Here is a 21514-nt window from a genome sequence, read left to right on the forward strand (position 1 = left end):
AGGGAGAGGAGAAAGACCCAAAAGAGAGACAAGAAAGACAAAGTGGGGGAAGCAGGGAGAAATAGCCCCTTGCCTGGCACACATGAGTGGAAACTCCTTTTCCTCCTGGCGGCTTTGGGGACGAGTGAGTCACATGTTTCACACACACCCTAATGACTTAGAGCCTACTGTTTTCACAGTCAAGAATGGCCGTCCCCTGAAGCGCACAGAATAACTCTTTGTCTCCAGGACCACCTACAGCTTACATGCAAAAGCCATCATTCTGAGTCACAGCAGCTCAGCCTCTCCACAAATTCATTTTCTATACATAGAGCCCACAGCAGACTCCAGCATCACTGAACAAGTCAGAAGCATCTTCCACTTGTAAGCATTAGTTCTGAAAGCACGAGTGAGTGTCTTTTTCCAGCCAGAATTTAAATAGAGGTGGTTTGACTGTGTCCCCGTGTTTCATTTTTAGTGGTAGAACCAGTACAGAAAGAAAGTCCATATTAAAACGAAAAGGAATCATAAAATCAAAACTATAAAGCATTAACCACAGCCTCAAGTATTTTAAAGTAAAATCTGTTTGGTGAATCTAGAGCAACAAGCCAAAGTAATTGCCATCAGTGGAAATCAGCCCTGAATTCAATTCCCTATTTTAATGTGTCTGGATAATTCACTCTATGCAATTCAAACAGGTTTGGAATGAGGAAGAGAGAAAAACACAATACTGTAGGAAGGTCTGAGTGTTTCCAGAGATGGAGTCTCTGGTACCATCTGCTAGGATTAAGGCAGTTTCCAAATTCTCCTTTAATTTAATTTTCTATGTTTGAAAATGAAAGTGACAGATGAGCCAATCCTGAAAAGATGATACTGAAGTGAACCATAAAGATACAATGGTAGGGTTGTGCAACTCTCCAGTACATCTTAAGAGAATAACTCATTAAGTTAATTAAGATTACAATAATTTAATAAAGGTCACTCAAAATAGCACAACTGGAAGTATTATTTGAATTTAAAATTTTTACCCATGCCGTTCCCTCAAAGACAGCTCCGAGTCATGAATGGCTACAGTCTAACTGGGGTGGTCATACTCTCAAACACTGAGACCTCTGTTTCGACAGATTCTTCTGCCGTGTTCAGGGTGGATGCTAGGAATACTCAGGGGGTGGAACTCGTACCACCCTACTGAAGAATTCAAGAAAGGCCCTGGGTCTCCTATAAGCAATGTCCAAACGCTGCACTCGGCAATGGAAATGAGGAACTGACAGGAGCGCATCATGATTAATACCAAAAAAGAGTCGTGCTTGGCACTTGGCACTAATTGAAATGGAGAGTGATACTGAGTTGCGGAGCTCCCAAAATTTAGGGTTTGTGTCGTGTGTAAACAATGTTTTAAAGTTCTTTTTCTCAAACTAAGAAGCCTTCCAAGTTGGTCCCAAGGAAGCATTCTAGTCTATTGTGCCAAGAAAACAAGAGCAGTAACTACTTATACAAATAATCTTAGGATGGAAATTGGTAAGACTAGGAGCTGTGTCTGAAGTACGTGAAGAATTAATATTGAACACTTATGGACTAATTTAAATTACATTTTAAAACAGAATTGTAGTTATTGCCTGCTTTGGATCCTATTCCTTCTTTTTAGTCTTCATGTGTTGTGGTACTACAGATTGAATCCACAGTTCCATAGACTTAAGGCTAGTACCCCCACTTCTGAGCGGTGTCCCTGAACAGTAGTTTGGACCGCCTGGGTCTCTAAAGAGTTTAAGGCTAAAGGAGTGGTGGCTAGCCTGAGGGCCTGTGGAGACCTGGTGGAGCCCTTGGAGGTGTGGTTAAAGAAGGAAGTCAGTCCTTCAGGAGCAGGCCCTTGGAGATTACACTGGATTCCTAGACCCTTGCTTCCTCTCTCTGCTTACCAGTCACCCTGAGGGAAGGGAAGCAGCTTTGTTCTACCATATACTTCCGTCTTGACTGCCTGCCTCCTCACACTCAACAACTGCAGAGTCAGGTGACCATGGACTGAAACCTCTGAAACCTGGACCCAACCAAATCTTTCCTCGATGTGAATTGGTTTTCTCAGGGTGTTTGTTTGTTTGCTATGTTTCCATAGCAACAGAAAACTGACCAAAGATGATCTATAACTTCATTGTTTCTTGACCCAATTTCCCTTTTTATCTCTACCTTAGCCTTCCAGCTACCAGGTGAACATTTCTATTTAGATAGCCCTACCCACCTTGAAGCCCTGGTTTCATCAAAAATATTCTAATTTCCCCTGGTAAGCCCTGAATGCTTCCATCATGTTCTTAGCCTTCCTAGTCAGACACCTAAAAGCCTTAAGTCCTGATCTTTCCCCTTCCAAGCACAATCAATCTTCAAAATATTCTCGCGTCTTCAAACAGCTCTCTTGTTCTGTTCCTTACTGCTCCTATTAAAATTCTATTTCTCCAAAATATTCCCCACACTATTTGAAAATTCACCTTCCCTTCTTTCAGACTTGCTAAATCCCTTTGGGTTCTCGGTGCTCACTCTAGAGTAATGCACCTAAAACACCCACGACTTCCAGGTGAAAGCTCCTCAGTCTTGGTGTTCCCCCCCTAACCATACACACATGCACCGGAATGGAAGGCTCCACACTGCTGCACAGTTATCTGATTTTCCGTTTAGGTTTTATGGCCTTAGCCCCCTGATCCTGCCTGCGGTACCCTCTCTTCCTCTGCTATTTCTATGGCTCATTTCTGTTCATCTTTCAAAAGCCATTTCAGGGCTCATCTTCTAGAGCCTGCTTGACGAGATACCGTCCTTCAGATCTGGGGTACATTAGAAGCTTGTTGCCGTCTTTAATGCACCATCAATATGCTTGTATCCTTCTGAAGTTGGTCATACTTTTTTTCATAGTTCTATTACTAGCATTTGAGAGACACTTGTTGAGTGCTCATTGACATTGCTTTTTGAGAACATAGCAAGGTTTATTGATAAACTCTGGGGTAAAACACATTGAAAAGTTTAAGAGTATTTTGGAAGATTATAAACAATCGCAAGTAATACTGAGTGTACAGTATGTGTTCATATAAGCTAAGCCATCTGAGCCTTGGAAGGCCAGGCATGGTTTGTATAAAGACTGACAGACCCTAGCTACCTAAGAATTCTCAGAAATACAGCAATACTGCTGTGCTTTGCTTGCTTGTTTTTAGCCTTTGTCTTGTTTTGTTTTGTTTTTTTTTTTTTTTTTTTGAGGAGGAGGAGGAGTGTGGAGTTGTTTAATTTTATACAGTGTCTCACTGTGTAGCTCTGGCTGGCCTGGAACTATGCACACCAGAGTGACATTTAATTCACAGAATACTGATTGCCTTGAGTGCTAGGACCAAATGTATGCCAGCAAACCCAGTTTTACGGTGGTCTTCTGTTGCTGTTGATTTAGGAATGTGCATAAGTGTGTGTGTGTGTGTGTGTGTGTGTGTGTGTGTGTGTGTGTGTGCGTGCTCAAATATATATCCATAGATCAAAGTTTCACTTAAAATAACTTCCAATTTGGTTAAAATAACCAATTCATTTGCAACTAAAACTTCTCCCCCAAAGAAAATCTCTTCATTTTCATTCATACAGAGAATTCTCAGGAACAGTTCGCTATTCATTCTCTGAAGAAGCGGATTGTGGCAGACAGACCCACTAATCTAACTACTAAAGAGAAAATGCAGTCAACCACTCTCACCTTCAGGAGATTCACTGGTCAGGAGCCTCCCAAGGCACCCCTGATTTCTACGCCCTCCTTTGCTCAGGATGATGTCAGCAGCTGAGAGTAGTCTTGATCAAAGCCTTCAGCAGGCAGAGGTACTGGATATCACTGGAGAATGTCACCAAAATCCCTGAGAAGGAAAAAAAAAACCACAAAGGAATGTAAACTATTGGGAGTCAGTTAATTCTATTAAGCTGAGATTTCCTTTTTATTATTAACCTAAAATCAACAAGGGAATTTAATACACAAGAAAATTCTATGATTAGTTTCAACCAAATATTATTGCATTTCTAGGCATTAGTAATTCTAAGAACTTTAAGTAATTTAAGGGATAAGGGTAATGAAAAAAGGGTAATTTAATTCCAGTTACATTTCAGTGGGGCAGAGATTACTTCTAAATTTGAATTACTTCTAAATAGAAGCAAACAATTGCGCACACTAATCAGAAAAGAAAAAAGAAGAGGACTGGATCTTGTTCTCCTCCAGCACTTCATGGTATTGAATCATTTCTTACAAACACTTCAACACATTAGAATCTGAGATAGACTGAGAAGAACTCAGCATTTGAACAAGGTCAACGATAACAGAGTTTGGTAGTGCCATTCCATCTTAGAGATGGTTTTGAAGGTGATGGGAAAAGATGCACTTGGAAATAAAAGGATTACTGAGCACACTGCAGTAAGGGGAAAAAAAATCAGGGAAGGTAATAAGGACTGTTTTGTACTGTTAAACAGTACAAAATCTTAATTAAATGGAATCCACCAGGCAGGAGCGCTTGAATAGTGTGTTTATTTAATTCCTCTCCTCTATCAGAAAGAGGAAAACTCACCCACTGATAGGGTTGTTTAGAAAGCCGCTATTACCAGAATTGCAACCCCACAGGGAGAAGAACTAGAGCTAGGAATTTCAGACCTTTTCCCACGAATCAGGTGGAGTTGGACTCTCCAACTGCCCCTCCAACCAACTGCGCTCTAGGTGAATTTGAAGACAATACTGTTGGGGTGAGAAGGCTGGGAAGATGGCTCAGTGGGAGAGCACGCAGGGTGAGGCCCTGAGTTTGGACACCCAGAACCATGTAAACTGCCTATAGTGTATGTCTGTAATCCCAGAACCCCTGCAGTGACACGGGAGGTGGGGACACAAACCTCCACAACCTCTCCAGACAAACCTGGCATGTGTAGCCATGGACAAAAGGCTCCGTCGCAAATAAAGGGCAAGGCAGGGGTCTAGAGTTCAGATTGTCCTCTGACTTTGTCATCTCCTGGTCTTTTCTGTGTCACCACATTGAAAAGTAGAAACAGAAAGGTCCCCGGTACGTTTGGATTTCATCTGCATTTGTTTGTCAGAGGGTTAAAGTCTTACGGAGTGATTAGTAAAGGCCGAATACTGAATACTGAGTACTGTTTCAGCTCAGACAAATATCAGAGGAGTCGTCACCAAAATCTGCCCTACATGACTCAGCCCAGCTGATGCCTGAATTTAAATGTGGCACTGCAGTCTCTGGAATGTCCTCTGTCTTAGCCGCTCTGATACTTATCTTCCTTCGTCTGAAAGGAGGACCTGCGCTGCAGCTTGCTCATACACCTCACTTGTACTCTGTGGATCATTCCCTTTCTTGAATGGCATTGCTACTGACTATAACAAAGTCTGATGTAAAAACAGTACGCACATTAGATTGACTTTGGTTAAGAAGCTAATGCAAAGACATTACTGCCTCTGAAATCTGGGCACATTTTAATTTCATTGCATTACAATTATCTCCAGTGCTCTTTATGATAGTAACAAAAAGGGGTGATTGTCATTAGACAGTGCTAGAAAGAAACAAAACAATGGTAAGAAACATAAAAACACAGGTGATGGGAGGCTGGAAGGTCACTGAGTCTAACCATCTCTCTGCCTATGGTCCATTCCGTGCTTCCGAGGCTCCACATAGAGCTGACTCTCTCTCCTTACACTTGTTCCTCACTGGTTCCAATTCTGCCCCCAGGAGCCGGACTCAGACTCCCATTCTAATGTGAACATCCCAATAATAACCCACTGTCCTGAAAAAGAAGGGTGGGCTGTGTCTTTAGCAGGGCCAGCCAATGATGGGGCTCACGGCTTCAGGAACACTTCTGAGGTGGGTGGATGGCCCACTAAAGAGCTTCACACAGAAGTCTCTGTCCTAGAAAGGTGACAATAGACCAAGCCACTCAAGCTGAGTTACCCTGGAGTTTGGGTAGTATACTGAGGCTACAGGAGAACCTATGCAGAAGGAAGCAGAAAAGACAGGTGGGAAATGGGAAGCAGACAGTGCCTGAGGTTATCTCAACCTGTCAACTCCCCACCTTCCAGATCCAAGCAGAAACTACGGAATGAGTCCCTCTTGCTGAGGGTGCCCTTGGTGATTAATATCTCTCGTATCTTTTCATAGGTCTTTTTGTTAGAATCACGTTCTTATATTTTGTATCCATTCTGCTCAAAGCATTTGACATCCCAATTCTGGTCTTCAGAATGGGTGTTTAAGCCCTTCACCTTCACATCATCCACAAATGAGAGGAGCACACAGTCAAGAATGGCGTTCTTACGACAGTGGTTTAAAATGAATGAATACCAAGTGGATAGCAAACAAAGACAAAGGTATTCTCCTGTATTGGTTCTTACTAAAAATGAATAATTACCAATACTACAAATCCTCCTTTTGTCAGCTGACAGATAAAGGTTTCAGCACTTAACCGGGTTACAACTGGAAGACCCAGAAGAATTGTGTCTGAACAACTGTAGAGAAGATAAGGCTGTAACGGAGAAAACAGTCAGCATGGGTTACAGAAACCCACTGCGACGTGGACCAAGAAGTCATGTTAGAGAAACATATTGCAGAAACAGAGCCAGGTTCGTTTCAGCCTTCCCTGAGGCGATCATTGAAATTAGAAGAATCTGTCATTTTAGATCATCTGGAATAGCACTGCCAACGTGCAATTGTGTTCCTAAGGTATCAACTGTGTTCGCTAATTTAGCTTGCAGAAAGCCATGTGGGATCTCCCATTACAGTAAAAAGTCCCATGGTCATTTTAAATCCATGTCTGGTTTTCTCAGCTTTGTCTTCAGCCTCACTGTCAAGCTGGACAGTTCCCAGAGAACTCCAGCCCATTCTGTTTAGTCTGACTGGAAGCCTCTGGCCCTTCGCTGGCTCATTCTCAGTGTTTTCATGGGTCTGCTGAGCCACCCTACAGTGAAAACACATGAGGAGGTTAAGAGTGTAAGTCAGTTGGTAAAGTGCTTCCCTTAAAAGCACTAGGGAGTGAGTTCAACCCAAAAAAATCTCACTTTAAAAGAAGCTGGGCACAGTGACGCATGCATGTACACTCAGTACTGGGGAGACACAGACAGGCAGATTGCTGGGATTTGCTGGACAGCCGGACTGGCCCATTTGGAGCATTCCTGGTCTCAATGAAAACTAAAACAAAAACAAAATTAATGTCTTGTGTCCAAGGTATGACACCTGAGGTTGTCCTCTGACCTCTACACGCACCTGCGTGCAAATGTGCACCTGTAGTGGCATTTCATTTGTATTTTAATAAATAAAGCTTGCCTGAAGATCAAAGACTTAAAACAACCCCACTGGTCAGCCTTACAGACCAGGCAGTGGTAACACACACCTTTAATCCCAGCAGCCACATTAGTTACCATAGAAACCAGGCAGTGCATGCCTATAAGCCCAGACCTAGCAAGGATTACAAAATGGGAGGAGACAGCTCTCAGACAGTCTCATTCTGAGATTCCTGGAGGCAGGATCGCCGTTTCGGACTGAGGAAGAGGTAAGAGCCAGTCGCTGGCTGCTTTGTTTTTCTGACCTTCATATTGAACCCATGTTTCTCTCTCTGAGTTTTTATTAATTGTGCTTCCCACACCCAACAGGCATAAACTTCCACTCACTGAGAAGCACATCTGTGTGCACGTAGATTTCACACCGTCAGTGCTGATCAGGCGAAGGCCTTCTTCACGTGCCACTTTTTTCTCAGCTGTGTTGAATTATTCAATCACTTTTATTACCACAATTGCTGTAGATTCAGAAGGACAAGGTCCTGCTACAGTCATGAAGCATGCTTGTGCAGGAAACGGGACTCAGTAGCTCCTGAGTCGGGAGCAAAATCGAGAGCACTTTGAGTTTCCATTTTCTGCAGTTATTTTCGATACTGAAAAACAACTGCCCTTCTCTTCAGATTAAAAACAAGCAAACATCCCTCCTCTCACTCCTTGCTTCATCCCAGCCCTCAACCCCAGCCGCCAACCCCTGCTAACAAGTCCCCTCCTGCCAGGGCAACAAGGAGGCTGAAGGCAGACTTCTCCTTCTGCTCTCCCAGATCCAACCACCCTAGTCTCATCCCCAGCTCTGTAGCAGATCACCTGCTGCAGTCTCCCTTTCCTCTCTGACCCCATCCTGAAGAAACCACAAAGATCTTCTCCCCAGTCCTTCCTTCCACCAACCCATCCCAGTATCCAGACTGCAACACCAACAGACATTCCCTGTGAGCACACCAGCCTAGCAGGCCAGGGAAACGGAGAAGCTAACTGAAGACTTTCACCATTCCCTCCTCTCCTCCGAGACCAATTCCCTACTCCCATCCTTATCTCTGCAGCAGAATGTCTGCTGAAGCCTTCCTTCCTCCTCTGCTCACACCTCCTGTGGGTCCCAAAGACCTTCCCCTCAGCCACTCTCTCCCCACTTGGTTTATCCCAGCCCCAACTGCCAAACTCCCTGCTAACACAGACCAACCCTGCCAGGGAAATAGGTATACTGTCTGTAGATCTTCCTTTCTCCTTCTGTTCCCCTAGATACAACACCCCTGCTCATCCCCAGCATGCTAGCAGAACCTCTAAGGTGACCTACCTTCATTGTCTCCCCCAATGCCAAGGAGATGAAATAACCAGATCTTGGTGGGACCCTGCTCTCCTTTCTCCTGTGAACCCCTTTAGATTCCCAGCTTATCCCTATTCCTAATTGTCAACCCCCCCCATACCCAGAAATGATGGGGAACCTCAGCCAATCACATTCTGCTTAAGGTGTGTCCCCCTGGAGCCACACAAAACAAATAAAAGACCAAAGTGCCTTGCCACTTCCTCTTGCTTGGCCCCTGTGTTCTTTAACGGACCGTTGGGACTCTCGTGTAAGTTTTCCTCTTTTTCCAAATTATTAAAAACTAAATCTTTTTGTATTGAGTTGGCCTGGTTAATTACCGATCGACTTCGCCCCTTCACAGAAACACATTTTACCTGGAAACCCAACGGGCCACAACTATCAGGTTCAAAGAAAATGTCCCCCCAGGCAACACAGAGGCATCACACTCTCCAAAAATTCAAGAAGGAAACAGAAACCAAGGAATAAAACACCCCACCCAACAATAACAAACCCAGAAATCATCACTTAGACATAGAATCATCCCAATTCCAGATGCCTAGATGCCAGCATAAAAACCCGACCAATATGGCCAGGGCAATATGTCTTCACTAGAGCCCGGCCAGCCTACTACAGTAGACCCTAAATATTTTCATATGGTTGAAATACAAGAAAAAGACATCAAAACTACCTGTGTGAAAATGATAGAGGTCCTTAAAGAAGAAATGAGTAAGTCCCTTGAAGAAATGAATGAAACACAAACAGTAGACAGAAACAAATAAAGCTGTTAAACGTATCAAAATGGAAGTAGACTCAACAAAGAAAATCCAAACTGAGGGAAATTTGGAAGTGAAAAAAATTGAGATTTAATTATTTATTATGAATACAGTATTCTTCCTTCATGTACACCTGCAGGCAAGAAGAAGACACCAGATGTCATTATAGAGGATTGTGAGGCACCATGTGGTTGCTGGGAATTGAACTCAGAACCTCTGGAAGAGCAGTGAGTGTTCTTAACCTCTGAGCTGTCTCTACAGCCCCTGAAAGTGAAAATTTTAGGAATTTTAACAGGAACTTCCAAGACAAGTTTCACCAACAGAATACAACAGATGGAAGAGAGATTCTCAGGCATTGAATATATGATAGGAGAGATAGATAAATCAATCACAGAAAATGTTAAACCTAAAAAAACTACTGACGCAAATCATCCAGGAAATCTGGAATACTATGAAAAGACCAAACCTAAGAATAACAAGAATAGAGGAAGGAGAAGAATCCAAGATTAAAGGCCTGAAAAACATTTTCAAAAAAAATCATAGAAGAAAATTTTTTCTGACATAAAGAAGATGCCTATAAAGATACGAGAGGCATAAAGAACACCATATAGATTGGATCAGAAAAGAAAGTCCCCTTGGTACACAGTAAAACACTAAATAAACAGAACAAATAAATAATAATAAAAGTTACATGGGAAAAACAAGTAACATATAAAAGCAGGCTTATTAGAATTACATTCAACTCTAAAAATCAGAAGGGCATAGATAAATGTGCTGCAGATTCTAAGAGACTATAGATGCCAGCTCAGAGTATTTATACCAAGCAAAACTTTTAGTCACCAGAGAGTGATAAAAATAAGATCTGTGATAAAGTCAAATTTAAGCAATATTTACAAACCCAAGCCTACAGAAGGTGCTAGAAAAAAAGAGCAACTTAAAAGAGAAAACCCTCTAACCCAAGGAAGTTAACTAGACCCATGGAAACACAGGAAATACATAATCTCATGCCAACAAAATCAAAACAAGGAAAACACATAGAAATAAACACCACCAACAATAACCACAAAACAACAGGAATTAACAACTCTTGGTTATTGATATCTCTTAATATCAATGGTCTCAATTCCTCAATAACAGACACAGATTAACAAAATGGATGTGAAAACAGGATCCATCCTTCTGTTGTATCCAAAAAACACACTTCAGAACCAAGGATAGACATTACATCAGGACAAAGGGCTAGAAAAAGGTATTCCAAGCAAATGAACCTACGAACCAAACTGGCATAGCTATTTTAATATCTAACAAAACAGAGTTGAAAGTAAAACTAATCGAAAGAGATAGAGAAGGACACAAGACACTCATCAAAGGAAAAACCCACCAAGATGACATTTCAGTCCTTAATAACTATGCCCCAAACACAAAGGCACTCAAGTTTGTGAAAGGAAATAGCAAAACTCTACTACAGCTTAAATCACATATTGGCCTTCACACTGGGAGTGGGAGACTTCAACACCCCTCTTTCACCAATGGACAGGTCAACCAGAAAAAAACTAAACAGAAAAATACTGGAAGCAACATACATTATAATTCAAGTGGACTTAACAGATATTTACAGAACACTTCACCCAAACACAAAAGACTATACCCTTTTCTCTGCACCTCATGGAGCTTTCTCCTAGATTGCACATATACTCCGTCACAAAGCAAGTCTCACCAGATACAAGAGAAGAGAAACAACCCCTGCACTCTGTCAGATCACCGCAGATTAAATCTGGACATCAACAACAAACTTGAAAACATGGAAACAGAACAACTCTGAATGAAAATTTGGTCAAGACAGAAATCAAAAAAGAAATTAAAGACTTTCTAGAATTCAATGAAAATGAATACACAGTATACCCAAACTTACTAGATATAATGGGAATGATGCTAAGAGGCAAGTTCATAGCACTACATGCCTACATTTTTTAAAAAAATGGAGAAATCGTTCAATAGCACACCTGAAAGCTCAAGAACAAAAAGAAGTGATCACACCCAAGAGGAGTAGACATCAAGAAATAATTACACTAAGGGCTGAAAGCAGAAAAAAAGAACAATACAAAAAAATCAACAAAACAAAGGGTCAGTTCTTTGAGAAAAATCACCAAGGTAGGCAAACCCGAATACAAACTAGCTAAAAAAAAAAAAACCCCACAGAGAATATCCAGATTAACAGAATCAAAAGTTAAAAGGGAGACACAATAGACCATGTGATAATATAGAGAATCATAAGGACATACTTTAAAAATCTTTATTCTACTATATTGGAAAATCTAAAAGAAATGGATATTTTTTGGTAGGTACCACTCATCAAAGTTAAATCAAGATAAGACAAGCAATTTAGACTCTCTATTGAAATAGAATCAGTCATTGAAAAGTCTCCCAACCAAACAAAGCCCAGGCCCAGACAGTTTTAGCTCATAATTCTACCAGACTTTCAAAGAAGAGTGAATTCCAACACACCTCAAATTATTCCACAAAATAGAAACAGAAGGAATATTGCCAAATTCATTTTAAAAGGCCATAGTTACCCTTTTAGCCAAACCATATAAAGACTCAACAAAGAAAGAAAATTTCCCTTATGAATATAGATGGAAAAATATTTAATAAACTACTTTTTAACAAAATCCAAATGTAACACCCCTTCATGATAAATGTACTGGAGAGATTAGGGATACAAGGGACATAACTAATATCTACATATTGCATATCTACAGATTTAATGAAATCCCCATCAAAATTCCGACACACTTTTTCATGAACAAAACTTGAAAAGACAATTCTCAACTTCATATGGAAAAACAAAAAACCCAGAATAGCTAAAACAATCCTGAACAATAAAACAACTGCTTAAGGTATCATCATTCCTGATTTCAATTTGTACTAAGAGCTATAGTAATAAAAATCACATGGTATTGGCATAAAAACAAATATGTTAATCAATGGATTCAGTCGAAGATCCAGACAAATGTACACACTTATGGACACCTGATTTTTAATAAAGAAGTCAAAAATAAACGTTGGAAAAAAGACATCCTAACAAATGAACAAATGGTGCTAGTAAAACTGGATGCCTATATGCAGAAGAATGCAAATAGGTCCATACTTACCACTCTGCACAAAACTCAAGTCCAAATGAATCAAAGACCTTCATTTAAAAAGAAAGAAAGATACACTGAACCTTATAGAAAAGAAAGTGAGAAATAGTCTTGAACTCATTGTCACAGGAGAAGACTTCCTGAACAGATCACTTATGATTACACAACTCTTAAAAAAGTTACACAATACTTAAAAAAGTATTACTCAGCTCTTAAAAAAGTAACATCATGCAATGTGTAGGCAAATGGATAGAACTAGGAAAAATCATCCTCAGTGAGGTAACCCACAACCAGAAATATAAATATGGTATGTATTCACTTGGATTTGGATATTAGCCATTACATAAATAATAAACAACCTACAATCCATAGACCCAGATAGTTTGAGTATATAGGAAAGAACTAAGAGAGGACACATGGATCCCCTTGGAAGGGGAAAATAGAATAGATTTGATAGGTGGATTAGGGGTGGGAGGGGACAGCAACAGGAAGATCCTTGGGGTGAGGGAATATGAGGCTGCGGGAAAGACTGTGGGAAGGAGCATTTGAAGGATGATATGGAAACCTTGTGAAGTAAAAACTTCCTAAAATATATGAAGGCAATCCTAATGGGGTCTCCTAAAAATGGTAACTACAGAGTTCCAACTGGCCATCTCTTGTCAACAAACTTCTAGTACTAGGCTGCATTCCACTGAGATTTTGGCCAAGGGGGTTCCATGGAAATCCCCAAACAACCCAGGCTGTTGCTAACACAATGTGTTGCTCTCCACAAACGGACAGCAGCTGACATTGCTGAAAACAGCACCCACACAAGTCATTGAACATGGAGCAGTCGAGCTGCTGTCTACATAGAGCATTCACCCCTACATTCTAGTGTCTTTGGTGTAGGAAGATACTCCACAGGCTCCCAAAGGAGAAATGTAAACATCAATCCAGCCCTAAAACCTTCGACCTACAAGCTGTACTCCCTGTAAGGTATATGTTAGAGCTAAAACCTTCGACCTACAAGCTGTACTCCCTGTAAGGTATATGTTAGAGCTAAGGTGGAACAGAGCTTGTGGGAGTAGCCAACCAATGTCTGATTTAACACGTATAAATATATGCCTTTTTAAATCATCATCAGAGAATCTTCCTCCTGCAGCAGATAAGCAGATAGGAGCAGATTCAGAGACACACAGCCAGACATTATGTGGAGAGCGAGTCCCTGGAAAACACTGGCCTAAATGGGATGTCTCCATCAAATCCATCCCCTCAGTGCTCAGGGAATCCCACAGAAGAGAAGTCAGAAAGAGTGTGAGAGTCGGGGGGTGGGGAGTGGAGGACACCAGGAGTACAAGGCCCTCTGAACCGGCTGAGCAAGAGTCATGTGAACTCACGGGCACTGAAGCAGCAAAACCAGAGCCGACAAGGGTTTACACCAGGTCCTCTGTGTACACATTATTGTTTTCAATTTAGTATTTTTATGGGACTCTTGGGTGTGAGAACAAGTGGGTCTCTGATTCTTGTGTCTGCTCTTGGGGCCCTTTTTCCTTCTGTTGGAATGCCTTGTCCAATCTTGATGTGATGATTTTTGCTTTATATTATTACATTTTATGTTGTCAAGTTTGGTTGTTACTTCTTAGAATCCTGTCCCTTTCTAATGAGAGACAGAAAGGGAATGAATGGATCCAGGGACAAAAAAGGTGGGGAGGAACTGGGAGGAGTAGAGAGAGGGGAAATTGTAATCATATATAATATGAGAAAATAATATATTTTCAATAAAAGTAGTAAAACTAAGAACAAACAATAACAACAATAACACCTTTTTCAGAACTGGAGAGCTGCCCCAGTTAAGGGTGCTTACTGTTCTTCTGGAGGACCTGCACTGAGTTTCTAGAACCTACATGGTAGTTCACAACCTCTTACAGGTCTAGTGACAGAGTACCAAATTATGTCTTCCATGTGTTCCTGCATGCTTATGGCATATATAAATTCACAGAGGCACATGTACATACAAATTGTTAACTAATATTTTTATTTACTTATTTTATTTGTTTATTCATTCAAGAAAGGGTTTCTCTGTGTAATCACTCTGACTGTCCTGGGACTCACTTCGTAGACCACGATGGCCTCAAACTCACAGAGATGTACCTGCCTCTGCCTCCCGAGTGCTGGGATAAGAGGCATGCGTCATCACTGCCTGGCTGATAACTAATATTTTTTTAAATGTTTAAATAGCTTCTCAGTGTTACAGACAGAAAGTGACAAAGTCAGGACCCAAGGGGTTTTGTTTTGTGTTTAGTCTTAGTCCACATCCCTTGCCCTGACCCAAAGGTTCCTCTGCTGATTGGGTAAATAAAACAATTCCACAGAAGCTTGTGGATGCTTTTACCAGTCTGGGTGCTACTGGATTCATTTCTACGTACTTGATCCTCCCAACAACCTTACAACAGAGGCGATGAGAGCCCTAAGGCACAGAACTTGAACTCATGAGCCAAGGATGCATGGTTAGTTAAGGGACAGAGTGAGAGACCCGCAAGAGCTCTGCCACCCAGAAGAATGTGAAGGAAGCTGTTGGATCTGTTGCTAGGAAGAAGCCTAAGCACGTTGTGGAACGTTCTCTGGCATTTCCAGAACAGTAAGACTTTTCTTCTCTTGTAAATCCTGCGGGAAGACATTGGCATTGGAGATGAGAAATCCTGGCAATTCCAAGAAAAGAAGGAAACGGCGTTCTTCCCTTCCCCTCTCGGCTGTGGTGCAGGACGTGTGGGTGAGGGACGTGACTTGGCAGCACAAAATGCTTTCAGCATGAGTCCCATCTGCTGCTTTAAAGCTGGCTATGTATACTTTGGGTTATTTAAAAATCATTGGACAGATTCTATTTCTTGTGTAAAGGGGAAAGTATATAGGTACAGGTAGGCCCCCGGCATGCACAGCGTTAGGCTCGTGGTTTGTGATTTGGGAGGAGCTGCCTAAGAGGCCCATGAAGTACAGTGGACAGTTTGGTAGGGCAGAAGTTTGCGTTGCACGTACTAACTGGCTGAATGTGCACTCCCACTTCAGCGCAGTATTCCTTGTCTGAGCGTGTCTGCAAGTTTACAAAGAAAGGAGGGAGTCTGTGAGAAGTGGTCCAGTGCTCAGTGAAGAACCTCCACGACCAAAAGCTAACAAAACAACACCATTTAGCTCTCACCCTAACCCTATAGCTGGCTCATTACAAGGGTGCTACATATAGATATGTTAAGGCGTGGGCTTATACATTTCTGCTAAAGCAATTTAACAAGCAAAATGCACAGACAAAGACCATGTAAGGAGTGAAAGCCACCAAACGAGAGAGAAAGCTCGAGGTTAAGTTTGAAAAAGCCGCCAACTTTATTTTTGTGTGTGCATGTATGAGTGTTCAGGTGGATGAGGGACCATTTGTGTGGCCATGGAAACTGGACAATCTCAGCCGCTGCTCTTTGGGTTCTATTCACCTTGTTTTTGAGGCGGGGCTGTCACTGAGCAGGAACTTGACAAGCTGGCTAGGCTAGCTGATTGGCCAGCAAGCTCAAGGGTCCTTCTGCCTCTGCCTCCCTGATACTGAGATTACAAGCACACATCATCATGCTGGGCCTTCTCTCCTTCAATATTTAAGACTTGTAGTTTTTTGAGAGTTTCATGCATGAATACCATATTCACATTTCCATTTTCCGTTCTCCTTACCCAACACCTCCCATGTCCACTCTTTTCAAAATTGTTGCACATATATACATACATTTTACACAGACACATTCACACACATATCTGTGTGCTTGTGTGTGTAACCTAGAGTCCATTTAGCTTAGGACTGACCACCTTGGGTCAGGTCACCTGAAAGAGGACCACAGAAGCCCAGCTCTCTGGCTCTCAATAGTCATCCACTTTCTGAAGCTCTTCATCTGAGCGAAGCCTTGCAAAATGCTCCCATCCTAGTTCACACATCAACTGGTGGTATTATTTTGTGGATCTTGCTTGGGATCATAGATGACAAGAACACCTGGCTTTTAAATGTGGTTTCTCAGGGCCAAATTCAGGTCCCCATGCTTGCAAAGAAAGCACTTACCAACTGAGCTATCTTTCCAGCACCAATGATTAACTGTAGATCTGAGTTATTACCCCAAACACAGGATACCAGATAGAAATGTGTCCCAATAAAGCATCTCTCCTTCTTTCACACTCCATCCCTCCCTCCCTTCCTTTCCCTTCCCCTCTCCCCCTTCTCTTCCCTCTCCCCTCTGTATGCATAATTAATTCAGGCATGCATGGGAGGCAATCAGCCTACCCAGCCCTGCCTTTACTTTTTGTTGTTGTTGTTGTTGTTGTTGTTGAAACAGGGTTTTAGGAAGTTACCAAAGTTGGCCTTGAAACTCACTTTCTAGCCCAGCTGGGTCTTGAACTTTTAATCTTTCTGTTTTACCCTTCCTAGAAGCTGAAATTACAAGCCTTCACCACCAGGTAGGATTTAAACCTTTCCGTATTCTTGAACTAAGGGATGTCTTTGGCTCTCACCAATCAGCCCTCATAAGGCTACAGGGGTTCCTAGAAATTCCAAGGTGGAGAGAAGAATGTATCAATGACAGGAAGGTCCCAGCCTAAAACTGGAAAGGGGGGCAAGAGAATGACTGCCAGAACACTGTGAGAGACACATACAGTGTGTGTGTGTGTGTGTGTGTGTGTGTGTGTGTGTGTGTAGCGGGTGGGGGGACCGCCAAGCCAGAATCGGGCAGCTAACACTGACAACTTCATGGAGATGCTGGCAGTGGAAAAAAGAGCTGAAACAGAATGGAAACTCCGGGGAGCAGAAGAGATGAAAAGTGATTTTTAGGCCAAAGGAGATGTGAGCACATTTGCAGGCTGAGGAGACAGAGGCAACGAGGAAAGGCAGAGAGAACTGAAGATGCAAGTTGGCAAACAGGGCTTAGGCTGGGAAGAGGAGCACAGAGAGAATGAAGGACTCCCTCCTATCCTGCGGCACACATCACAAGCACACGAACCACCTCAACATGCTATGAGCTGTGTGGGCTCTTTGTACATCTTCTCCCACCTTGGAGAGAACACTTTTCTGAGAGAAGCCTGCTATGATGGGCTCACACATAGACAATGGCTGATTTGCATACTGCCCAGTCTTCTTTCTGAGGAACAGCTGGAATCAGTCAATGCAAAAAGAAATGCCAACACACTTCAACGGGATTAGAAAACGCCTTGCAACCTTGAACTTGAGTCTATTAGAATAAACAAAACAAATTTGCTTTGATGACTCTGAAAAAAAAGAAAAGAAAGTGAACTAGCTCCAACTTGAGCAGGATTTGTTTGTTTTGCTTAGCTCCAGTCATTTATGCAAATGCCCAAGAAGCAATGCGTACTGGGCACCGGGGTTCTGAACTGGAACACTCATGATTTGCATACCCTTCTCTGTTTTGACTGCATGGGTTTAGAAAGGGTTTTATTTTTACATAGGGAGGGGACTTCTGCAGCTGAGTTTGAAAAACTTTTACCTCCAGTTTAAAAGACATCATTTTGTCATGAAATACGAAAAGTACAGGAAATTTTAAAATAAAACATACTTCTTCCAGCGCAACTAATATTGTTAATATTTCAGTGTGCTTTCCAAGTCTTTTGTTTTGCTTGTGTAAATATACATTTATGTACACTTGAACTTTTTTTTTTAAGCTGGATTTGGAATGTTCTCTAGATAAATTTTTCTCTGTCAATCAATGTCCTAATGATGAACACTAGTGTGATTCTAACTGGCCGTTTTTAAATGCATTTTCTAAAGATAGACTATGTAAGCAGTCCTGGCTAAAAAACAGCCAGCAAAGCTATTATACAATTGATAATGGGAAGGATTATTCAACTGTAAAGTCCATTTGCTTCATCTTGATTGGTGGCCCATTGGACTGAAAGGATCTCAACCCTGGCCCCCACACAGCAGAGCCATATCGGCTTCTGGTACAGCCCTGCTCTAACCATTTGTTCCGAATCTGTGAAGAAGTCATCTGCCAACGTGAGTGGCACAGACGAGTCCGAATGGTAGATCTTAGCAGCTCGCCCTTGGAGACTCCTTGGTGGATGTTCTCAGTGGGCTGACCTGAGCAGGCTCCTGAGCAGCGGTTAAAGCAGACTGCTCACTGTGACCGCAGTCACACGGGTTGTCTCCACGGGTTGAGAACTGTCAAACTGTCCCTTTAAACAGGTAAAGTTTGTTGTGTATTAATTGTACTTCAATAAAGCTGCTGGAAACGTGGAGAAGTTCCGATTTCACCCACCTTGGGTGGGTTCCCAGATGGTTTTAATGGGAAGCCAAAACCCACAGACCTACTACGAAGGATTCCAAATTTGAACTGATAGATTGATGGTACTGAGGTAAAATTGACCAGGGTTGTTTTTAAACAGGCTATTTTTTTTTATTGTTTTCAAGGATATAAATCGTCCTTTTAAAAATGCCATGAAGCAAAACACCTTAGAGGTTTGATTGAATAATTTCTAATAATTCATTATTCTAAGCTGTAGAAGCCCCTTGTGTGTTAGATGTGGGGAGGCGGTACATAGACCATGCCTACAAACGTGAGTGGCGTGTCTTAAGATCTTGGCTCTCTCCTTGGGGGATTTAAATCGATTCATAACACCATAGCTTAAATACTTGTGTATGTAGGAACAACTAAATACATAGAAATTATACAAGTGAAGCCGCTATGGCCACACTGGCTCATCTCTGATTCTCACAGAACGCCACTTAAATTCAGGAGCTGTTAGTCTGTCTGCCAAGTCGTTGAGTTGGCCCAGGCTTTTAAGCGAGAATGTGGGAAACACTGTCCCAGAAAACTGGAAGCTTCCTGCCAGGGGCACCATCTCAGCTTCCTGACAGGTGAGGCTCGGTGCCAGGGTCTTCATCTGCAAACAGACAACAGCGTCGCATTCACAATAAAACAGCCAGGCCTTCTTATTAGAGAAAATTAATGTTCGATATCAGCTTACATGCCTTTACTCTGTTATTAATAAGAAACCCTCATAATTGGTATTGGCACAGAGTGCAGTTTCAGAGTTTCACCCCGCTGGAAAGGGGCACTGGAGCACAGGGCTTCCGTCCACATACTCCCTGAAAGGGCTGAGAAGGAAAAGAAAAGAAGCCAACCCCCCTTAGAGAGAAGTGCTCTTCCTGAATGCTGAAATGGGTGCGCGGCTGTCACTGGCCCCATCCTCCTCAATTCCTGGTCCCAAATTTCATGATGTAGCCTTTCGGAGATGAGGAACAAGAGGTGTGACTTGATCAGAGTGCTGGGGGCAGTGGGAGAAGGCATCAAACACACCGAGGAGGAGGACACTGTCATGGAATCACAGACCACACACAAAGTGAGGCCTTCTCTTTGAAGCTGGAGACCAGGCAAGTTAGGGCTGATGCGTGTAGAGAATTAAGAGAAATGCCAACTGCAAAAGGCAGGGTTTCCTGGCTGTCCACCACCACTACTGCCTCAGTCGAAATGAGGCGGAGCTTCCTGCATTCCCAAAAGGATGAACGGACCTGAAACTGAAATGAACTATTTCATATCCCTTACAGGAAATGAAATAAGGCCACCTGGCTGCCTATGCCTAATGCACTGTGCAGTTCCCTCCTACCCAAGCCCGTGGCAGCCACAAAACCTAGGCTTCTTCTTGACACTTCTTCCCCAAACCTCCCCATCTGCTCAGAAACCCATCTTCCCCCATTAGCCACATTGCAGTTTCTTTAGATTCAAGTCCAAGTCACTGCTGCTGCCATTTCTTAGGTTGTCTCTGTCACCAAGTACCAGGTCTATGGATGGGCGTGACCCAGTGCCCAGATTAGGAATCTAGGAGCCTTATGGTTGTTTTGGGAAGAGGGGAAACACAATGTGTCCTCACACATGCAATTTGTTTTAGCAGTGTAAAGACCTGTGATAGATGCCCCCTTTGAGAGGGAGAAATTCAACTTTACCAAAATTTCTCAGAGGACTTGTGAACACCAGGCCATATTTCCCTTAAGTCACCAGAAAAAAAATATATAGAAATCTTAAAAGAAACCTATATTCCAATACTATTCATATCATAATTTCTACTTCTCTCTACTAAACTTTAAGCAAAGATTGTATCCTGCATTTTATTACAGTTTTTGAACAATTGATTTCCCTTTATGTCAAGCCAAGCATGTACTTTATCTTTGAGGTATTCCTATCCACTGTCTTCGGTTTGTTTTAAAATAATTACAAAATCAGAAACCAAACAAACAAAACTCCAACACGATAGACCCCAAAGAACCCTAAGCCCTGTAGTCCTGGTGTAGGAAGCTCGCAAATCCACACGCTCACACTCCATCTGCAGACTTGAAATTCCATTCAAACACAGACAGGAAGTTACGTGCAAAGAAAATAGCCCTTGAAGAAGGCTTTTTCGTTTTGTTTGGTTTCCTTGTAAAACAATTCTTGTCACACGACCAAATTTCTTAATAGATACATCCTGTCATAGTGATGTCAGTGCAAATAGATGCTTACCTCACACAACTTTCAAACATTTGAGCCTCTTCTTACAGAGATCAGGGGATAATTTTCTTACGGCAGAGAAGGTAAAACATGGGTATCTTTTTTTTTTAAGATGTAATGGGCTTCTGAAGGAGCGTGCAGAAGTTGGCAGTCCTAGCTGCCCATGGCACTCCGTGGGGCTTGGGTCCCAATCCCAGTGACATAATTATTTTAGGTGGGAACTAGGACTTGGTTGGTTTTGAAGGCTCCTTCTGATATACTCCAGCTAAACCCTTCCTGAGCTAAACTTTCTTTCAACAGAGTACTAAGAACTCTGTAACAAACTGCAACCCCAGAACAGGGCAGGCCTGCGGGGCGGAGTCCTCTCATGCCAAGTGTTTGGGAGGGCTGCCTGCCTGAACCCCTTCCCAGGATGGCGGAGAGAGGGGGTCCTGCAGTGGCTGGTGCAGATCTTTGAAAATGAATTTTTTTCTATACCAGTTTGAGTTGGGGTCAGCATTTGACATAAAGTAAAGCAA

At 42.3% G+C, this 21514-nt stretch overlaps 1 protein-coding gene across 35 annotated transcripts in view; it reads right to left on the reverse strand.

The window, feature by feature from the left end:
- Positions 1 to 21514, reverse strand: part of Nrcam (neuronal cell adhesion molecule) — a 255166-nt gene that overhangs the window by 190787 nt on the left and 42865 nt on the right. For all 35 annotated transcript variants that reach the window (XM_085697700.2, XM_085697699.2, XM_048415552.3 and 32 more), the window contains exon 2: positions 3689 to 3842. The gene's annotated coding sequence lies outside the window, so the exon portion shown is untranslated. The remainder of the gene's footprint in view (positions 1 to 3688; positions 3843 to 21514) is intronic.

Source organism: Myodes glareolus, chromosome 11 (genome assembly GCF_982192425.1).
Source record: "Myodes glareolus chromosome 11, mMyoGla1.1, whole genome shotgun sequence".
In the NCBI taxonomy this organism is placed as follows: Eukaryota; Metazoa; Chordata; class Mammalia; order Rodentia; family Cricetidae; genus Myodes; species Myodes glareolus.